Genomic DNA, 24,385 nt, shown 5'->3' on the forward strand with positions numbered 1-24,385 from the left:
AATTTCTAGGGAACAGTACAATTCGCTTGGATATAGTCAGGAATATAGCAAAGCTTAGTTTAGATATTTTTCTTTATGAATTTGAGACGGTCCTGCAATGCTGTTTTAAATATTTCCTGTGATTTTGAACTCTGATATCACTGTGAATATATACTTAGTATTTTCTTATTCTTTTATTATTTATTATTAAATATATGTAAACCTTTCATTGTGTCTGACCTGTCTAGAGATATTTAAGTTTTGAGAGTACTTTCATATTTATTTGGTGACACTGTGGACCACTCCTAATAGCCTTACTCTTTGTCAAACTACCATTTGTATTAATATTAATATTACACAGTAAGATTGGACAACCTTTCTTAAGGGCCTTAAAGTAGCTGATAAGGAGTTGGCTGGTGGCAGTGATAACTATCTTACAGGCTGGGCAAAAGGGAGCATAACTAGTAAACCTGTTCCAACCTCTCCCAGGTGTGTGTGTTTGTGTGTGTAAATCAAACCTCAAAGAGTGTATGTGTCAGCTTCTTGAGCAGGGACTCAAAGCACTAGTTGGACAGAGAGGGTGCTGGAGGTCTTGGATTGGTCACGCAACTGAGATTTCAACTCTATAGTGCCAGTGAGGAGTCTTACTGGGGATCTGGAGAAAGAGGCAGAAACCAGTCCCAGACTGACTGTGGTCTCTTTGTGCTCTTAAGGGAAATTGCACTTGATGCAGAAACCTGCATCTGGAAATAGTGTGTGTGTACCTGTTATCCTCCCAATGTACGTTCCCCACTGGTGCCAGTGGTGAGGACTGAGGATCCTTGATTACAGGCCCAGTGGTGGGTCGGCACAGTAATACTGGTGGTAATACTGTTAATGATAATTAATAAAGTGCCTATTTAACAGAAAAGAAAGAAATGGAAAGTGAGGCAAGAAGAAGTGGGTACATGATGTTTTTAACATGATAATGTTGATTACTGTGGTCAAAGTAAACTTCATATTATAAGGAGTGGAAGAATGCCAAGAAGGAAACCATGAAATATTTAGAAAAGCAAATGATTTGCAGCAGAGTAGTGAAGTACATGAACAAACAGATACCACAGAAAGACCTGTGATGTGCATTCAAATAGGAGGTTAGGAAATGTTATGATAAGCAAAGGAGAGGATGATATAGGTATACAGTGGGCACAAAATGTATAGAAAAGAAGGACGTTAAAAAGAAATTTGTGGAAAGGGAGAATTTACAGAAAGTTGGACATAAATAAGATATTGAGAAGGCAGTTTTGAAGTTTAACCATAGAAAGGCAGTTGGACTGGATTGTATTATAGTACATTTGAGTAAGATATTAAAGGAGGAATTAAATGGGGAAATAGTTGACATTTTCAAGAAAATTGTATACTACAAGATATAAGGAGTTTGATTAATGTTTTAGTTGTAATGATACATAAGAAAGTTGACCTAAAGAAACATATTAATTTTAATTGCAAGCCAATTAGTATAAGAGTGACTGGTCATAAAATGTCTGCAGTGTACATACAGAGGAAGTAAAATATGTGGGAAAAGGACAGTGCACAAGAATCAAGCCGGTGTTGTTTATGGATGAAATATGTCAAAATGCATTGAATATTAGACACATATGTAAACAGGAAGTAGAATGTAGATGGGTAGGTACAGCACAGCAGCACATATGTAAACAGGAAGTAGAATGTAGATGGGAAGGTACAGCACAGCAACACATATGTAAACAGGAAGTAGAATGTAGATGGGAAGGTACAGCACAGCACTTGACCCATAAAAAGCTGTTGATAAACTAGACAGAGATTCAGACAAAGCAGTGAAAAGTATTGTAAGTGAGTATGAGAAGGAAATAGCAACATAATTGAATAGAAACAAGTGACTACTGTCTGTGAATAAAAGTAATATACATAGAAGATGCAACAAAAAACATTGGGTTTATGGTTCGGCCTAAGAGAGGTGGAGAAAAGAACTGGGAGCTGCTTATTAATATGATGAAAGGGGCACTAGACAACTGAAAAAAAACTGAAGGTAAAGAAAAGAAAACAGTGTTTGATTAAAACAAATTAGTATTCTGCTAATAATTTGTGTAACATCAGTTTCATAGATGCCTAAAAGACAGGGCATAAAATTAAGTGTCTTTGCATTGTTTTATGATCTGAGATCAATGCTAAATGCTGTTAAAGGAAAATAAGTTGCTTAGAAATTAGTAAATGAGACTTAAGGATGATGACCATAATAGTATTTGTTAACAGAAATATTAATAGTTTGGTTAAGTGTGGGAAAGTTACATATGGAAAAAATACCTATATGAAGGAATATGGAAAGCAGAAGAGTAAACGATTATTAGTATGGAGAGGTAGGGGAAAATATAGGAGTGCAGTGTAAAAACAGAACTTAAGGAAAGATGAATGTAGTAGAAAGGATGGCAAGCAGACAAACATATAAGGGGAAATACCAACTCAGGCTATGGGATGCTTCGGATAAACAAAGATGGGTATGGAAACATTTACAATGTTAAAAAATAAAAGGTTTGTATGGAGATGTGGAATGTATCACTGCTTGTAATATATGCTAAAATGATAATACAGAATAAAACTGAAAGCTGTTAATTAAAATACTGTTTGAGAAACAGCCATGTGAATCTATTAGAAGTGGAGAGGCATTTTAGTGAAATAAATATATACAAAAAGTATCTGAAAATATATTAAGAAGATGATGGCTTGGGCACACTAAATTAGCCATAGGTGTGAGACTGTGTGTGTGTGTGTGTGTGTGTGTGTGTGTGTGTGTGTGTGTGTGTGTGTGTGTGTGTGTGTGTGTGTGAGAGAGAGAGAGGTATGGATGCACAATCATGAGAGCCACCCACTTGGATGGTATAAACATTGGTTCTAGATGATTATTACAGTTGATGTAAAACCCTGATCCCATGTGCAAAAATGGGGAAAATGGGATGTGGATGGATGGATGGATGGATGGATGGATGGATGGATGGGTGGATGGATGGATGGATGGATGGATGGATGGATGGATGGATGGATGGATGGATGGATGGATGGATGAGAAAAGGACTGGGTTAGGGAGAGTTATGAAAAACTGGTGTGGAAGTTGAAGAAAGTTTAGTTAAAAAATGCTCTCAAGACCGTAAGTCTAAATGAATAATAGAAAAAGGTAGTCTGTATACTATTGCAGCCATTTATTAACTCTGACTTATGGCAGAGTATGGTAAAGCATTAGACAGAACAAAGAGGATGTGATACAGATAATGTTTGTTATTAACATAAATAACGAACAGCAGAGTATTCCTAACAGAGCAAATGCCTCACTGAGCAAGATAAAGAAAATGATAAGTCCAACAACAGCACCAAGTATGAGGCAACCAGGCTCACTTAATTTATCCAGATTACTCAGAAAGTATAAAAACAAAGATCTTTTATTCACATAAATCCAACAGGTTAGCGCTTTCACGTATTCTTCCTCAGACCTTAAAAATTCAAGTGCAACAATTTCAATCTTTAAATGCTGCAACAATCAAAAGGCACGCCCTTCACTTGAACATTAAAAGGGAAATGACTTCATTATAAACGTGCTGCCAAATAACATAATATAAAATATATAAATATACATACTCTGTCCCTAAACATTAAAATTAAAACACTATCATATTAAAGATAAATGCTCATAGCCTACGTGGTGCTGTTGTTGGACTTATTAACATAAATGCTGGTGATAAGGCAATAAAACTTGGCACGACAGGAAATGTATGACAATGTATTGAGGAAGTTTAATGAAGTGTCAAAAATGATGTATCAGGATAAAACTAGTTTGTTTTGTGTGTTAGAATAGAAGAAAAGAATGATGGGTAATATAACCTTGTTTTGCTGAAAAGATATTATTGTGATTTCAAACAAAAAGTAACACCTACTCCTTATATGAACAAATAAATGTTTTGCTGAAAAATAATGTTTACATAAGGAATGTAAAACTGAGGAAATGTTAGAATTTGTTTTCTCACTGGGACCTTGCATCTGAAAAAGTCAAGGTATTAAGAGTGAAATGGTTTGTTATGGATAGTATGCATACTGAGAAAGAAAGAATAACAAAAATAGATGAAATCCTAGTAAGCTCTCTTTGACCTATAATGAATGGCAGGTTTACAGAGGTGTTAACACTATATCTCCAGGCAAGACAAAAGTAAAACTAATAGTCCATTTAAAACTTCTGGGATAGTAAAAAAGAAACTGAGGTCATTCAAATTTTATTAGTTAAAAATAGGTTGGAAAACACATTTAATAAACCGTGGTTATTGTAGATTGGTCAATAATTATAATAGTTATTTGTTATCAGGTTTATTCACTGAATGCATATTCACTTTGTAAATTCTTGGTTATTTTAATAGAGCCAACCATACTTCTTTTGATAAATGTCTTGGCATCTCCAAGATCCACCTAAGCTACCACCAGCTTAGGCAAACATACATTAAATGTAATATCTTGTTCAAATAATGACATCTCAGGAGTACAAAATTCATGTCACCCCACCCAACCCCCATACTGCACTGCACTGACAGCACCAAAACCGGAATCCAAGCTTTCGGCATGGGGATAGAACCTGCAGTCTTCAAATTTCCCCAGCAATAAAGGCAAATGGACACATTACTGAGCCCTACTATTGCATTCCTTAAGATCAAAACAAAAATTATGAACAGTAAAAAAGCATTTTAATAATACTGAAGATAGGTAATATTGAATAAAAAGCAAATCTACATGAATCCTTTCTTCAGATACTGTCAGTATAACTTCACTATAAATACAGAATTTTAAATGCACTGTTAGTTTTACTTTTGCCCTGCCTAGAGATTTATTCTACTGACACAGCAAAGGGGAGCACTGTGTTGGCGACAAGAGTGCGTTACACAAAAGTTGTGATAGTGAAGTAGGTTTAAAAGGCAGATTTTGTTTTCAAAACATAAAATGGCACACTTGATCCCTGATCTAGGTTAAAGGAAAATGGTTTATTCTACTTAGAATAAATAAGAGCTGTGCAATTGACTCTAAAACAAAACAATGTCAGTCTTCAGAATGAACATAATGTCCTTAAAGACTTCTCAACTGTGTGGAGAAATCGGTCACATATTCCTTAAATGTAGCAGTGGTATTAAGTGGCAAAACCTAGCAGTAACTCTCATTTCATGTGATGGTGTACCATAGGTAATACCATACCACTGGAAGAAATGTCAAAAATGTTTAATAACTTAATGCTTTCATCCTGACAAGTCGGAGACTTCTTCAGAATTAAAACAGTAAGTGCCTCCTTAATTTTAATATATTTCCTCCTTAATGTTAATTTATTTGAATACCCCAATCAAAATCAACCATTAATTAAAAATGCAAAAGAGCTATGAAAGGGCTAGTGGGGTTAATGACTAAAACTACAATATTTCTTCAACCACCATCAAAAATACATGAGAAATATATAAAAATAATTAAATAATTAAATATTGACCATTATAGCACTACCTCTTCACTTACATAACAAAAAAGCTTACTTGGATGCAACCTTGAGTGCAAATCTACTTTATAAATACATGTATATATACATATGTGTAAATGTTCAAATCAATAATGTCAAGTTTCATATATATACATATATATACATATATATATATATATATATATATATATATATATATGTGTGTGTGTGTGTGTGTGTGTGTGTGTGTGGGAATAAAAGAGAAAACTAGTTGCACAGGAATGACTTTTCCAGATATTGTCACATGAATTACTAAAATGGAGCGTTGTCACAACTTCTTATGTAAGATCCATGTCAAAGATCACTTTTATAGTCTTATTAAAAATAAAAAAAAGGACTCAAGCTGGAATTCCTTTTTTATTTAGTTAAAACAAGAGATGCTTTCACCCTTGTCAGAGCTTCATCAGATAAAAGTTATACATGATAGTAACAAGTAATATATACTTTTCTATTTTCCATATAAATAGCCATGAAAATTACAATGAAGGCTTTTCTCTAGGATCATTTAAACTGATAACATTCAATGACAGTGACTGGAACAGCAGTACATTCACAGTTTGCATCTTGATTGCTGTTGGTGCAGTTAATCTCAAATATGACAAGTATATACCGCACACCATTAAATCTACTCAACAGAAATTAGGCTTCCTAACGATGTGGACATCCTACAAAAGGACCTCACTGAGACAGATGCCTGGTGTCAAAGCCATGGCCTCAAGCTCAATGCCAAAAAGTGCATTGTCATCCCTTTTGGTAAAAACTCTGTACCCATGAACTACCACGGGTCCCCTTGACTTGACTGACACGCCGAAACACCGACACTAAGAAGACCGACTCGAGAAGACAGACGAGACAGATGATCGACAAGGTGAAATCCCAACAGCCAAAACACCGACATGGGCAATGTGTGAGCACGAGTCAGTAAGTGTGCGATAGTGAGAGATTTAGTGTTAGGGAGTGGACAGGTTAGTGTGAGATAGTGTGGGATTTAGGGTTAGGGTTTGGGTAAGGTAAGTGTGCGATAGTGACGGACTTTAGGTGTAGTGGCGGGTTAAGTGAGTTAGGGTTAGGGTGCGGGTAGGGTAAGTGTGCGATAGTGACGGAATAGGTGTAGTGGCGGGTTAAGTGAGTTAGGGTTAGGGTGCAGGTAGGGTAAGTGTGCGATAGTGACGGAATGTAGGTGTAGTGGCGGGTTAAGTGAGTTAGGGTTAGGGTGCGGGTAGGGTAAGTGTGTGGTAGTGTCGGACCTTAGGGTTAGGGTTTGGGTTACGGTTAGTGCATGTATAGTTGTGTGTAATGTATAGTTTACATTTTGTGTGTCGGTGTTTTGGGTGTCGGTGTTATGGCGTTTGGTTTTGTGAGTTGTCGGTTTTGTGCATTTTCGGTGTTTTGGTGTCTGTGTTTTGAGTGTCGGGTTTGTGGCATATCGGTGTTGTGATAGGGATCCACTACCACATAGGCTGTAGTCTACTTAACACCGAAAGTGTGATAAGAGACCTTGGGACACAGGTGGACAGTAGTCTGTCCTTTGATAATTACATTGCCACAGTAGTCAGGAAATCCTTCTACGTGGCACACCTCATCACAAAAGGTTTCTCATCCAGGAAAAAAGAGGTCATTGTTCCCCTCTACTCATCACTCATTAGACCCAATATAGAGTACAATGCCCCTTTTGGTATGTACCTCACAAGGCATCTACAACAACTGAAAAGGCCACAGAAATACCTCACAAAGAGGATTACCGGCCTCAAACAGATGCCCTACACAGACCGTCTCAAAAAACTGCAGCTTTACTCCATCGCATATCACCTACTCAGAGGTGATCTCTGCCTAACATACAAAGCTATGTCAAACCCAGAGCTGTTGGACATGCTCCATGTATAGAAATCCCAATCCCTCTGAGCTACACGCTCTAGGGACCACAATAAACAGAACATGTTGGAGGGATAGATTCCTGTCTCAGAGACTTCCCATACTCTGGAACAAACTACCTATCTATATCAAATAAAGCTCCTCATTAGCACTCTTCAAGGAAAATCTTGATGATTGGATGGGAGATAGGATATTCACCCCGGGGATCACTTCTGTGGCTCTGCTTGACAGGGGCACAGGAAAATAATTTTCTTCGGTGGCAAAAGCCAGGGTACCATTTGGCTAGGCTTATATAGGCCCTAGGGCTAATAGCCTAGTACCTACCTATGAACCTATGAACTTATGATCAATGGATTCCTTACAGATACTGCAAGAAAAACTGGCCACCACCTTCTTATTGCTGACTGTCTTATATGCCACTCATATCCTAATGAACTTAAACAATACTCAAAAAAAGAAACTTGCCTCCTGCTACAATAAATTAGCTAAATTTGCCAGCAATATCCCTCATAGGACCCACCATTGTCATAGCTTAAAGTAATTAAACTGGCCTGAACTACACAGCTACCCAAAATATTCATAACTAACTACAGCACACAAACTCATTCATCATCCATAAAAAAATGCCATGCACTATATAACTTATTACTAACCTATTGTTCAGAAAAGGACCTCCGCTCTAGTAACAGATTCTTATTACTTACAAATAAATAAAATAATGTTGCAGGAGATTTGCTCAACTCCCAATATGTTGCTAAACTCGGGAATGGTATCCCCACATAAATAAAATTCTGCCACAAACTCAGTAGTTTTAAACCTCTGTTTAAACAATGTCTTAACCAATCCTGGTCTTGCACATGCTCATCTCAAGGCTGAGACTGTGTTTACCATACGATACTCTCCAAGTACTATCCTTAAACAGAATATACTCAACCAATCACCGATAAGAAAAAAAAAATTATACATAACTGCTGCCTGTACAATCCACAAAGTTGCACACTGGCTTTCTTTTTAGTAACTGCCACTTCTGGAAAAATCTTAGGATATATAAATGTAGCTACTGTTTGTGTATAAATGTAAATAGAAATGTAACTACTGTTTGTGTATATATTTAAATAGAAATGTAACTACTCTGTGCTTAACTGGAACTTAGTATAATGCAATTTAAGCAAATAGAGCTTTTCTCCCAAGCTATTCACTGAAAATGGGTATTACCCGGTCAGACTTTTCTGGTAAACAAAGACAAATAAATAAATAAATAAATTCCTTATCTAAATAAGTACAAAGTCACTGTGTATATAGCTATTGATTAGTGTGCTAGGTATAATGTGAAATAACAATGTAGGCATCAGGTTTTGCATTTTTATTACTTTAATACAGTAGATAATAAAATAGATGGCAGTGAGGCAATAATCTGATAAAATGCTGTAATGGGAGAGACAAGGAGACTGATGATTAAAGAATTTAAAAACAGAAGTCTGCAGGGGTGCAATTAGGATTTAGCAACTGTGTGCATCTAGAATTTCTCAAAGAGCAAAGACAGCAAAATGCCCTTGGGGCTAGTATTAAGACAAGCAACAAGAAAAAAAACAAGTGTAGAGATGTGTATGTATATTTGTATATGAAGAAAACCAGGCTCAGAAAACTTAGGGTAAGGGAAGGGTCAGAAATGGGCCACACATAAAGACAGAGTCATGCCAAATACACACACACACACACACACACACACACACACACACACACACACACATATATATATATATATATATATATATATATATATATATATATATATATATATACATGCATACATATATAGATAGATAGATGGATAGATAGGCACATGTATACATACACATAAATAGACACATTCATATATGAAAATGTTGAATGTGTATGTGGTTGTTTTTATGTAAATGCATGTATCTAAGCTTGTGCTTACCATAAAATTATTATTTTAAAACACATTCACCCATTTCTGTAATAAAATGAAGGGCTTCCTTAGATCTCATTAGGCTAGTATGTACCAGTGTTAATACTATTGATCAGACATATTATGAACAATTCAACTTGACATTAAATTAACCCTCAGATATCAAATATAATTAAAAGAGTTGTAATGAAAGCAAAAGTGATAATCAAAAATCTAACTTAAACATCAAATAATAATTAAAATAAACAAGTAGCATCTAGTACTGAAGTTAACAAATGAAAATTAGACTTAAGCATAGACATCAAATACTATAACTATAAAAATGCTTACATTATTGTATTTTAGTAAAAGTTGCTATGTTTCATTTTCTTTTACTTGAGTATGCTGTTAATGGACCATGTATACTTGAGACTGGGCTTCCAATAAGCTTTAAGTTGAATCTGCCATTCAAGTTCTTTTTTCTATTTTCTAAATGATCCTTGATATTTTTTCCTTTACTATAAACAATCTGAGGAAAATCATCCAATTTACCTTTAAGTTCTTGGGTGAAAGTCAAGCTTCAGGTTTTATTGACTATCCAACTGCCCAAGTTATAACCACAACCACTTTTTTATTTTTACTAGGCGTAACCCGTACTCTCCTTTAAGTTATATTACCTGTCGATGGCATACCTGAAATAGGACTGAATTTAGTGTTTTTTCCGCTAATAATTTCCTGCCTTGTTTCGTTTATTAAACTACAGAGGTAATCCCATTTTAGAACATGTGTATGGCTTTATCTAACTCACTATTTAACACATTATCATCACTAACCAGCCTAACCAAGTGCACTATTTGCCCTTTGACTATAGTTGACTTTTTTTTTTCAAAAACATTTTTATTTTGTTTTCATTATAAACATATGCAAATGTACATATAACAAATACAACAAAACAAGACTGTAGTTGGCTTTTGATGAGAATGGTGACAACTGTCAAAGTGCAAACAGGAATTTGAGAATGTCTACTTACAGAAAATGGTGAACTTAAATCACTGATTAATGTGGTCTTTCCCTATAGTAACATCCATGTAGTCAGTCTTATTAAAGCTATACTAATGAGTAAACTGAGGACTAAACTTCAAAAAACTGTGCTGTTATTTAAATAATAACAAACAACAACCTCATCACATTTCTTTTCCAATAAAGTAAGAATATTGCCCAAGAACTTATAATTTGCATAGAAAAAAAATCACAAAAGTCCAGCAGTCAATACATGCATTTTCTCCCAGTCTGTTAAAACTAAATTGGCATACAAGGTCACTTTATATTAAACACCTACATGTCTATCAACATTATCAACACTGTTACTATTTGGAGATAGGCCTTGTGCCTCGACAGACTGCATTGCTATATGTACTGATATAAACTCAGTTAAGACAGAAGTAACTGTGGCATTGTCAGGCCTGTAGGCAGCAAGTATATGAGGCATGCTTATACTGCAACTCATCTCTCTTTTATGATAGCCATCAGAAATCTGGACAAGCATCCCTTGCGGCACATCACTTGTGCTTGCTATTCCAGCTCGATGTTCAGTGAAAATTTAATGTAAGGAAGTACAGATAAAATAAGTACAGCATACCTCAAATCAACTTCTAGATTCCCTCATTTATTTATTTATTTATTGACATTTAATTACCGAGAAAGTCCTACTGCATAGAAGCCCATTATCAGTGGAGGTCCAGAGAGAAAAGCTCCAAATTATTACAAAACATTTTAAGAACAATAATTTTACAGTCTTCAAAAATAAAACAAAAACATCTGCAGTTTAAATAATTATAACAAATTAGACATATGTATAAAAACATTGGTAAAAAATTGATATAAGGTATATGACAATCATTTAATTTTCAGAGAAATTTTAGACAGTTTATAGAGAAATCAAAGGAAGTTAGTCTAATACAAATAGGAATTGCAATATGAAATGAGGGGAAAAACAGGCTTATTGTATATTTAGTGAGAAAGTCACAGAAGAGAATTAATTAGCAGTAAGGAATTAAGTGAAGAAGGGAGAGTAAGGAAGTATAAGGAATAAAAAGATACTCAATCACATTTAGGAATATAGTTTATCATGGATTTAAGCAAGAATGGAGCCAAATTTTAGCTTGGAAGTCTTTTAGAGTGGTTATGAAAGATGGGAGAGGGAGTATAGACCTGATGGATAGAGGTAAGGAGTTTCAGGCCTCAGAAACCTTGCATGAGTACAGATAATGCCCAGCAGATTTGCTGAGTTTGTAAACAGACAGGCATTTTTGGTCACTGGATCACAATGACTGACTGGGAACATAGTTGTGTAGAATGTTTTTTAGTGCTGGACAGGCAGACGCATGCTGCATAATTTTATAGGTGGTAATAAATTGTGTATATGTTAGTTGATGTGGCAGTTCTAACCAAGATAGGCTTTTCAGTGCTATACAGTGGTGGGTCTGAAAGGGGTAGGTGCTGCAAATTTAGCAACTTTGTTATAGCATTGTTCAAGTTTTCATTTTTGTGAAGCCTGAACATTAGTAAGGATGGGATCACCATAAAGAATAGTGGGGAGGATATAAGTAGTGACAAATGTAGTTTTAGTTGCATCAGTGAAAAAGTGTTTGGCTCTGTAAGGCATCTCTAGTTTCTGATGAATTTTTCTTATGCAATTTTGTATATTCCTGTTAAATGTAAGATTATAATCCACTATCACCCCAAGTAGTTTGCTATGAGAAGTAAATTCAATGGTTGTATTATCAAGAGAGAGAGAGGACTTTAAATTTTGTTTTTTCATGAGAGAGGGATTTAAAGAAAAAAGCAGTAGTTTGGTCTTTTAGGGTTGCACATGAGTTGTGAGTTATGAAGCCATGTTTCAGTGGCTGTTAAAGCGTCCTGAGTAATTTTTTGGAGGTGTACCAAATTTGTCCGATGTATAAATGGAATAGAATCATCTGTGTATTGTTTTAGGATGGCCTGTTGTGTGGAAGTATATATAGTGTTGGTGAAAATGTTAAAGAGGATGGGACCAAGGATAAAACTTTGTGGTACACCAGTGGTGACTGGGAGGTAAGAAGAGAGTGTGGAGTATAATTTTACTGACTGATACCTATTGGACAGGTAGCATTTGACCCATAGAAAGGTGGGCTGAGAGAGACATTTGAAGTAGAAGTTTTCTGTGACAAATTGTGTCAAAGGCTTTAGGTAAGTCTAGAAATAAGGAATAGACTAGTTTGACATTAGCTCTAGCTTTATTGTCAGTATCTATAATGGATAGAAGGGCAGTGCTAGTACTGTGGGAAGGATGAAAGCCATGTTGTGCAGGGAGGTAAGAGTTCTTCCTGGAGGAGATAGTCTAGTAATTGTTTTTGAATACATTTTTCAAGTATTTTGGTGAGGGAAGATAAGATTGTTATAGGTCTAAAGTTATTCATGTCTTTTGAATTTTTTCCTTTGTGCAAAGGGATAATGTGTGACTTTTTCCAGAGAGAGAGGGAACATGGGATTCATGAAATGACATACTTATAAGGATTGAGACAGGATGGTCAATGCTGCTGGTTGCTATTTTTAGGTACTCGCTTGGAAGGTCATCGACTAAAGAAGAGCACAGTTTAAGTTTGTTTAAGAGCAGTTTTCTATAGGATGTGGGCACAGGTTTGAAGGTAAAAGTGGATGCAGTGATATGTGGTTGCTGGGCAGGGATGGGATTGGATGTTAAGGAAACCTTAGAGATGCTATACCATCTATAAAATCAGAGTTGAACTGTATTGCAATTTCAAGTGATGAGTTATCTGGACAAGGGTTTGGACTGAATTTTTGGTTGTAAGATTTCTTTAATGGATGTCCAATTTTTTTAAGGTTGTGTTTGGTATTATTCTGAAAGTTATTATAGTATAGTTTTTTTGTCTTCATTTCTTTGCATTTTAGTATGATGATCTTAATTTGGATCCATTTTTATTGAGAGTCTTAAATGATGAACAGGGAGAATAATTTTCCAGAGAAGAAGAAATGGAGACTTTCCTGAATAAACTCAAATTTCCTTAAACTAAATGATAAGCAACCTACAACAGTTATTAATTTATATAAGAAGAACAATTTCTAACAGTTATATTTAGTCTTAGTATAAAAAAAATCCTATAAGAGACCATCTTACTGAATTACATAGTTCAATCAGCAATTAAAACTCTTTAGATCTCAGTTGTACAGATGTGGTGCAGTTGTGCCTCCATCTTGGAATCTGCTTATACTGGTTATCAACGACAGACTAAACTCTGACATGTAACATGGAAGGCTGCGTATGCTGATTGTTGTTTCAAATCAACAGTATCTGCTTATCTGTTCTAACTAAACAACTGAATCTTTCATTATCTACCTGAAAGAGATTAAATAATTTGTATTATACCCAGGAATGTTAATTGCAGTGAGCAATGAATTTGTATTAACAACCACTGTACAACCAATAAGCTACTTTTAGTTTGTTTGAGCCTAATACAAAAAAAAATCCAGGCCCATAATAAGTGCAGAGGTCATGACCTTAGATAATTCACTACCTCATCTGCTGGAAGGAAATCACTACAGTCAAATGGCACCTTTTTAATATTACATAACGCAGAGCACAAGTCCAGAAATTGCACTCAACCCACTAAGACTCAGTAGTAAGAATCCAGTGATATTTCTGATTAGAGAATGTGAGGCTATTACAATTGTTAAAAGATGAAATGCTCAAGGGAACTAAAAGGAACTTCAAATTCCAAAAAAATGTTATACTAAAGAATCATACAGGGAAACTATCCCCACTCCGACCTGCCCAGCTGTGTTGTCCCTGGAAACTGGAACACTGTTATATGACCTTTTAGTAATATACTTAATATAAATGTACTTGTAAGGACTGATTTAATGGTTGTACAGAGAATGCTTTTTGGATGAAAGTTAAATTTAGCTTTTGATGACTGTACTACCATAAAACATGAATAAAATTGGTGAAACAATCAAGAATCAGTGCTATACAGGGAATGACATTACAGAAAATGTGTTTAATTCAGACCACACTGTAGTCAAAGAAATTTGCAAAGCCATGATCTGCCTTTTCAAACAAGAGTATCATCATACCTTATTAAATTATAATACCATAAAGGCATTGTTAAAAGGAAGATTGCCACCTGGGATACTAAACAAGTACAACAAGAGACGTTTAATACAAATTAAATCTAGGTTGTCACTTTTATTCCTGACTCTATAATCTCAAGACTGTGATTTAGATCAGTTACTCGGAGGACAACTTATTCATGTCAGCTGTGTGAGATACAGTCTAATTGATCCCCACTTTTATGTTGATTTACTGGACCTGAACAGACCGCAGGAGCAATTCATTAGGTAGGAAGTGGGCTTTTAATGTTAAGAAGAACAACATAAAACACATCAGAAGGAAAACAGCCATGCAGGATCATCGCCAAGTAGGTTAAGTGCTAAATAAGGTAGAAATAGATATCGAGAGTATGATTTACTGGACCTGAACAGACCGCAGGAGCAATTCATTAGGTAGGAAGTGGGCTTTTAATGTTAAGAAGAACAACATAAAACACATCAGAAGGAAAACAGCCATGCAGGATCATCGCCAAGTAGGTTAAGTGCTAAATAAGGTAGAAATAGATATCGAGAGTAATCATCATTTGAAAGAGGAATAATTCCAGCCCGAGAATTGCCACTAAGGGTAAGAAGATGCTGTAAGGTACAGGGAGAAGTAAAGATTCTGGAAAGAGGAAGGCATGTCAGGCTTGGTGATGCCTTACATGTAACTACGCCTATAGTTTGGGTCAACTTAGCCTGAAGAGGAATAAATAAACATTGCTGGCCAAATAACAATGATGGATTTACCCATGACGGACATGGATTACCCATGATGGTAAATCCTGAATGGGTATATTTCTATCAGAACTGGCAAGTCCGTGACCTGCCATTAGTTGCACACTAACTGTTAGGATTATTTATTTTAAGGAAGATATTTATTACCTTCTTAAAACAAATCCTTTGTAGAGAGAGAGAGAGACTTCATCCAGCTCTAGTGTGTCATATGCTGACACATTTCACTGCAGACATATTGATACACTTCTGTGAATGAGCATATTTCATTACATTCATACACATGCACAGTATTTTAGTACAGTTTAGCTTACTCCACTGATTGTATGTAATGTAAAGCACATTTTTCATTACTTTTCTGAAATTCCTATCAATTTAATTTTTAAACAGATGACCTGGTATTTAATTTTCTAGAATTCCATAGTTTAAACATAGAGGGTATGCTAGCACTTGTTGAATTAAGCAGAGAGTGCATGTCCCAGGATGACAGAAGAAGGCTACCTATGGACACTTCCAGTTCATAATTTCCAGCAATTTTTATTGCTTATACTCCAAGGTTTGCTTCTTTTGTAGTTCTACTTACTATATTGTTTTTAGTGTCTTGTTAGAATGTTGTTATTGGTTTCAGCTAGGTGACATGAGTGATGATAAAAGTGCATTACAGCTCCTTTCTTATTGTTGTGTTGCACTACAACATTGTTGCAACATGTTCCTTTTTGGTTTGTGTGGTCTGTCCTGCAGTTGTAAGGCATATGCAAGGAATTCCAATTACAGGTTCATGCTGTTTTAATGTTTTTGTTGACCTTAGTGGACTTTGAGAACTTTGGGCTTTTTGAGCTTCTTTCTGGAGTGTTTTGGAAGTTTGTTATATTTTCACATTTAAGCTGTGAAGCATGAAGGATATATATTTTTTTCATTATAGCACAATGCTTTCCAGTTATTGTAGTGAAAATTGTTGAGATGATATGTGGCACTGAATGTTGTGGTACTTAATATCCACTGTATTCTGTTTGAGTTCACTCTGAATACTTGCATGTTAAATAACATTTGAAATTAACTTGCATGTATGTTTTTTCTTTTTTACATAAAGAGTTTAAGGATTAATTAGGCTCTATAGTAAAGTGGAAGTGGTAAATGAAAATGAATGGCTGCAACTCAGTTTTACCATCACTCCTGACACCTAACCTAAGCCAATTTTTATTTCATTTTTCTTGAAAAGCCTTTGTATAATACAAGAAATAAGATTCATTAAAGAGTTACAAAGAAAGAGGGGGAAAGATTCCATAATAAGGGCATATTGGAGATCTTGCACCTGTACAGCCTAGAGAAAAGGAAACAACACCTACGCATACCAGAAACGATAGGTAAGGTTGGATTAAGTAATATGGAAAAGATATATGGCTAAGGAGGAGAAACATCTTAGCTATTGAAAGTAATAGGATAGAGCAGAAGTGATAAGGTACTACTCCATAGAAAGAGAGGCTGGCTACGAGAAATGGTAAGACGTGATCACTGATGCACTATGTAATAAAACTGACAAGACACCACAACAAAGAAAAGAATAAAACAAAGTAGAGCAAATACATTTACTTCTATAACGTTGTACTGAAAAGCAAAGATCAACCAGAAACATTGCAAGGCTATTTATTTACTTAAGGATTCCAGATACTGATATTGGTCAGAACCACAAGTCTTATAGAAGCCTAAGTGTGTGATTTTAAACCTGACTACAAACTGAGTATTACTGAACTGAACAGCACTGGTATTTCTGGGTGCACTTACTGATACTTTTGGAGTGCTGGCTGATTATTTTATAATGGTGTATCATTGCAAGAAGCAGACATCTGTCCTTGTAAAGCTTCTAGATACCAGTCAGATGCATTTCTGTGTTTATCTGATTACTAAGGCTCCTTGACCCAACACAGTCAGTCAGAAATGGCCACTAGATAACCACTGGATGTTGGAGCCCTTAGACCTAACACCCATCACGTTTCAAATGTATCTTCCATTTATGTAGGGTTTTTGGAGAAAGGGGCTGTGATAATGCTTCATAATTTGTAGGAGACAGTCCTTCCTAAGTGAAACTTGGTGACTAGAGGAGTGGGAGAAGTTCTGTTCCCCTGATATTCAGATAGCCTCTCTGTTTCTCAGAAAAGGAGCTTGGACATGCAGTAATGTCACTGTACTAGACATGCTCCAACCCATAATGCACTATGTTCAGCAACTTGTCATTCAGTGATGACGACTACTGCTTCTGATATCTACCATAGCGACAGTTCTCTGTCAGCATTCCCTCTCACATACACACCATCACACACAGACACACACACACACACACACACACACACACACACACACACACACACACACACACACGCACATGCACACATACACATACACACACAGACACACAGACACACACACACACACACCACACACATATACAGACACACACACACACACACACACACACACACACACACACACACACACACACACACAGACACAAACACACACATACGCACGCACGCATGAACACACACACTCACACACACACACACACACACACACACACACACACACACACACACACACACACACACACACACTGAAGTGTACACACTTGCTAATATGAGAGGTAGCCATCAGAAAATGAGTTCTCGCTTCCCACCATCTATCATGTAGTTACAGCCTACCCTCAAGGCTTACCAAAAGCAATGTAAACATTGTGCTTTTGTACTAGTGGGCCAAGAAGGGCCACATGCTTTAACTGGGCTGAACCAATTTTTTACACCTCTTAGTGAACAACAGTCTATAACTACTTCCAGATGATCAATAATTTAAATTTTCCAAACTTCAGGCTTGGATAATTCCTTTACAGCATTTGACAGGGATTGTTCCTTCTTGTACAACTTTGTTAAATTAATGTTCTGTGGGCTTAATTTATTTATTTATTTTTTATTTTATTTTATTTTATTTTACATTTGTTAACTGGGTTAGTCTGGCTGAGCTTTGGCTCATTTTCATCAGATACCCGGAGAAAAAAGCTCCTCAGGACTAGAAAACAGTTTATTAAATTTTAGTAACATAGTAGTAACAATCAGCTATAGGATCTTACAAGCAGAGACCTGGAGAGAAAAAAAAGCTCCTCAGGCCTAAATTCTTAAGTGTTGAAATTTGCTATTCTATAACAGTCTATTTCTTACTAGAAAGCTTCAATAATATGCAATCCAAAGGTTTCCCTGAGGGAGGAACAAAACAGGGAAAAATGCTAATGGAGCCACAATCAACAGACTCTTTTACTGTAAGTCAACAGTCATTTTACCCTGATGTTAATTCACAAACTGCAATGGTACCCATTCCTGGCAGATACATCACTGTACTGTTTGATGTAACTCAGTAGATCATCCGAATTTCAAGCTACCACACCCCCACACAACACCCTTCACTTATAAATATATATATATATATATATATATATATATATACACACACATATACATATATATATGAATCTAGGACGTTTGCTCGAATGAGCAAACATCCGAATCCATAACAACCGAACACACTTTAACAAAAGCACTTTTATTGAAAAAGCACTTTCTTTAAAGCATGTTGCAAAAAAAAAAAAAAAACACTGCATTAACGTTTTAGCAGGGGAGCTTTGCCCCCCTGCACCCCCCCACACACCCCCTACTTTAATATTCTCCCTCCGAGACCACACTACAGTGGGAAAAAGGGAATTTTCCCTTATCCGCACTGTAGTACTGCCTCGGCAACAGGCATACTTATGCAAAAGTGCTTCTTCTGTGAAAAGCACTTTCGCCTAAGTATGCCCGGTCATTTGGGTTTCAGACATTTGCTCATTCAAGCAAATGTCGTCTGAGACCATATATATATATATATATATATATATATATATATATATATATATATATATATATATATATATATATATATATATATATATATATATATATATGTATATATAGGTATGTGTGTGTGTGTGTGTGTGTGTGTGTGTGTGTGTGTATATACATATATATATATATATAGATAATATTATATATATATTAAATAAAAACACACGTGTGTGTATGTGTGTGTGTTTGTCTATACTAGGCAAAGCAATGTTTTCTTTATATAAATTCAGAACAAATGGCAAAATGTAATGTCTCTCCAAGTGTGCATGTTTTATGTATGTGTTCTACTTAATATATGTCTATTAATGTGAAAGTGTATCATCTGAAATGCCTTTTAGGTTTAGACAGATTTCTACCAAATAATTTGCACTTCAATATCTAAATATTTTTCTGCATATTTTCCTGTTGTATTCTGCATTTTACATAAAGGTGGATTTAGATTAAAAATGATGTTTCAGTTTATGTGGAAAATACACTTTGTATAAAGAAATACATAGGCTTCCCAGCTTATATTAGTTTTTTTTAGCCCTTCATTTTGTATGCATTATAATATATTATATTAAGTCAGTACTAAAGTATTACTTACACATCTTTTTTTCTCTTCTTTTCTCAAAGAATCTTCTGTGAAATATGTGCACAACAGATTTCTTTTGAACACTGAAGATTACAGTTTTGGCTTCACTCACTGAGGTTTAGACTCCAGTTTTTAGCTGAAAACATTTATTTATGTGACCATCTCCATGAATTTCCAGGGAAACAATGCTCTAGGTCTCCCTGCAGTATATAAACTGAGACTTTGTTAGAGTAACTTCACAGAAGGCTTGGTTGCAGGACGGGGTGGAACTGTTGTCCTCTGGTGCTATGGTTTCAGTACAAGCAGGTAAACTATCTTAAAGGAACAGTAGTACTTAATTTGTACTTATGAGAGTGCCATAAAGAACTTCTGCAATACACCTGAAACGTTTTGAGAGTATATTACCTGCACTAACTAAAAGTGCCATTGATATGTCACCAGTACAGAAAAAGTGGACACATTTATAGTTTTAACTTTGCTCTCGTATGTAGGCAGCAGAAAATTAATGTCCTCAAGTTTTGCAGCCTTTTGAAATACAATTGTGTGTTTTATTTTATCATTATTATTGTTGTTGTAATAGTTGTTACAGTCATGCATCACAGTATACCTTTACAGCATCCTGAGTAGATGACTGCATAATGCACACATCACACATTAATACATGATGGAAAACTTAACCTCTCGGAATAAATAAATGTTCTCAGCTTCACATAGTCATACAGTGAGCAATGCTCACCAAAACTCCCAGCCCTAGTTTATGAGATATCAGCAGCAATCTTATAACTATAAAAACGGAATTCTGGTCGATGAATTCCTTCAATCCACTGGTTCTTGCACAAGTTATATTTCACCTTTATTATATTTTAGAAGTGATAGTTTAAGCTGCAACCACTACCAGACTGAAGGATCATGCTGTGGAAAACCAAGGTTTTGTTTGTCCCTTTTAATTTCACTTCTGCTTTTTAGGGTTAATTGTACTATTGATGTTTAGTGTTATTGTGATCTGTTACCACTGAAGTTTATGATTCACGTTTGGTTAAAAATATTGTGACAATTAGTCTGTTGTATGTAGCATGCATGCAAAAATATGAAGCAACGATAATAGCAAGAGACATATGGTTGTAAAAGCAAGTCTGTTTATATTGAACTAGTGGATCTACCACTTAGTTCAGCCATGCTGTAACATCTTCAGCTTAATAATAACATCCATGTGTTAACAAGGGAGGCCATTTTCAGGCGTGACCTAGGAGCAATGCCTGGCTAATTGACTTCCTCAGTTTCACATATTAGGCAAATGAGGGCTAAGGGAATCAAACCCTGCATCAGTGGAACTGCAACTAACAGCTTTAACCCACTATGCCAACAGCTAGGGTCAGCTCTAAGTGCTGATGTCATAAGTCCTATATAAAGCTTTAAAATGAAACACTGAAGTATAATACATTTATATATAAAATAAAGTATTGCAAAATATGTGGATTTTTCTAAGCAGGTATACTTTGATTACAGGCTACTTAATAACATTGTGAAAACAATAAAATTCAACAAAAAATTATTTAAGATATAAATGATAAGTTATTTAAAAAAGCATTGCACTTTAAAATATATAATATGTTTAAATGTATCAGGAATTCTTTACAAATCACAAGAACAGTCCAGTAGCAACTGTAGACAAAAGGTATGAGCTGTAAATAACAGAATGTAGGGAATAACAGTTGAGTTAGATTGCCCACTGCCCACTGTTACCAGCTGTAATGTATGATGTCCCAAACAGCCTAGTCTGTGACCACATACAAAAGCAGCTACACCACATTTATGGCCAGGCTACTTCTAGTACATATTCAAACTCTGCAGCACTTTTCCAAAAAAATATAAACGATTCACAAAAATCTCTCAAAAGTCCTCCCAAGTGCAATCCTTAACCAAATCATGATAATACACTCAGAAAAAGACCAACACTCCTTACAGAAGGAACAGACTAGTGAGATTTTCAAAAGAAACATATAACATCTGAAACAAAGCTGGAGAAACAGTCATCAACAGAAAATGTAAGGCAGGAGGTTAGTAAGACTTTCAAGAACTGATATCTGAAAGTGCAGCATAGGACAACACTGCATAATTATACTAAGTTCAACACCTCAAAACACAGGACTGATGGTTACAGAGTTCAACACCTCAATCGGGTCTACTTCAGTAGACCGAAATACCACCTACCTGAAACCCAGATAACCGAGACGAAAAGGCAGAAAGTACGAGAACACCGATGTCCCAGAACACCAACTTACCACTCCAGGTAAGTAAACGCTTGGCCATCCTTAACAACAAGCAAAACTGACCAAAAGCAAACCCACCAATGTGGGGGGCTTCACCCCCCCAACTAAATATACCAACTCCGAGATCACACTACTGCAGGGTAAAAGGCAAAGTTTGACAGGATAGCCAAGCATTTACTTACCTGGAGTGGTGAGTCGATGTTCTGGGACATTGGTGTTCTCGTACTATTGGCCTTTTCGTCTCGGTTATCTGAATTTCAGGTAAGTGGTATTTCAGTATACTGAAGTAGACCCCTAAAAATCATAGAACTGATAGACCACATAGACTGCTTGTATAACATCTACTGGAAAAATGTCAGGAACAGAAGAAACAGTTTATGCAGCATAGCAAGCCAGTCAGAGCCAGAGCTCAAAACTTAGTTTGACATGCTATCTCCCTAATTTCAGTGCAAAATCTGGACAACTCACCAAAAAAAAAAAAAATAAAATACACTACACACACTTACAGTCCAGATGGAAAAACTTCAAGCAAAACTTTTGTATTTGTCCTAGATAGCCTGCTGCCATCATCTTGGGCCACTAAGGCTTAATGTGCGCTTCCATTATGACTGGTCGAGTTACAACTGTCTGAAATATTTACTCACCAGGCCCAACTGGTTGGAAAATCAACCCAATGGAAAAAAAAAAATAATATAAGCATTTATAGTAAGGGGGCAAGTCTCTGCACACTCCATGTAGGGGGCAAGCATCCCACACCTCTTGAACTTATATATAGTAATTACATTATCACGTAAACATGAAGATGGAAGAAATGTTGACCAAAAAAGGAATCACTGTTGATGAGAATTTAGACACCAGACAGTCAGTAAATTCCTTATGGAAAACAGAGATCCTGGAGCTTGGGTATACCATGCTGTGCTCCGCTGGTTATCGCCTTATCCAGTTTACATTTGGCAATCAGTAGGGAAGTCTCTAAGGTAGAGTACAGGGCATTTGTCAATGAAGGAAGAGTATAATATGTGGTTAGTAGCCCCCTGAAGTATATTGAGAGTGAGTTATTATATTTATGTGTAAAAGAATAACATCTTATCATAAAATAGCCACAGCTGTGAGTAAGTATGTCGCTGTTTGATGAGGAACAAGTTTGTCATATTATTTCTATATTTTATTTATTTAGTTTTGTTTACCTTAGGATTCTGGCTTGGTAGAGCTCATCTGTAGAAGAGACCCAGGGAGAAAGTCTCTGATACTGCTATAACAATATAATAAACAAGTCATCCCAAATGGGATGAAGAAAAACAAGTATTTAGAAAAGAACATGCCTTAGTAACAATTAAAATGAACAAGCAGAGCTGAAGTTATATTTATAAAGTTATTATATATACACAAGATGTGCATATAGAATTAAGAACAGCTGTCTATGTGGAAGAATTGCTTGGAAAAATGTTTTATTGATTTGCTATGTCAAAATAGTTTGGGACAAAGCAGAGAGGGGTGATGGCAGTGTGGGAAAAGTAAAAGACTAAAAAATGAAATGCAGTTAAGGGGAAGAAAAAAAATCAGAGAGCAACAGATTAGAAAAGAGAGCAGGAACCGTAAGGAAGGAAAATAAAAAAAAATGGAGTAACTCCACAGTAACAACCCCAGTTAGTAATTAAGTGCTGTAGCATGCGAAGCTTGAACACAGGTCAACTGCAAATGTCAGCGTGTTGCTCATTTTTGTCACTGCTGTACAAAAAGCAGATTCATTGTAACCATTGCAATGCTGCTGAATTTTCACAGTATGAGAGTTGCATGACACAGATAATTTACAAGTAGGCCTTTGATCCATGTCTGCACTGACTTGATTTTCTTAGCTTCTATTTCTGGTTACTCTTTGTATATATTAAAATGAGCTGTCTGCTGACAGACATTTCTACCTGTCTGTAGTTATTTATATAGAAGGCCACACCCTTTTCACAGGTACATCCTTCTTGTGACACTTGTGAAAATGACATGGGGTTCTCCTGACTGTTGTAGTTTTAAATAAGCCTGTGCAGACACATAGTCAAATTTAGAAGCCTACAGGCATGCTGATGCCTTAAAAATGTGAAATCCATATATTGTGCAGAAGGCAAAATAAGATGAAATACAGCCATGAGAATTCACTCAATAGCTAGTAATAACAAGCACATTTAACTGTTGGTTTAGTATTTTGCAAAGGATTATAACTGCAAATATTTGTAAATATCATTATGTCATGATCAGATAAAAACTGAGAGATTAGCTGTCCAATTAATATAAGCTATCATCTGCTAAGAACAGAAAGAATGTTTCAGTATTTAAACCAGCATACAATCTGAGTATATGTGTACCTTAAATCACATCAGATCAGATCATGTTACTATGATTATACATGTGAGAATACGTTCTCCGCAGGTTGTT

General features: G+C 35.8%; 1 protein-coding gene across 2 annotated transcripts in view; it reads right to left on the reverse strand.

Moving 5' to 3' along the window:
- Nucleotides 1-19,961, reverse strand: part of LOC122790386 — a 239,908-nt gene extending 219,947 nt beyond the window's left edge. For both annotated transcript variants that reach the window (XM_044057900.1, XM_044057899.1), the window contains exon 1: nucleotides 19,704-19,961. The gene's annotated coding sequence lies outside the window, so the exon portion shown is untranslated. The remainder of the gene's footprint in view (nucleotides 1-19,703) is intronic.
- Between the last annotated feature and the right edge of the window lie 4,424 nt (nucleotides 19,962-24,385).

This window comes from Protopterus annectens, chromosome 16.part0, assembly GCF_019279795.1.
Source record: "Protopterus annectens isolate FY-2018-M chromosome 16.part0, PAN1.0, whole genome shotgun sequence".
NCBI lineage: Eukaryota > Metazoa > Chordata > Ceratodontiformes > Protopteridae > Protopterus > Protopterus annectens.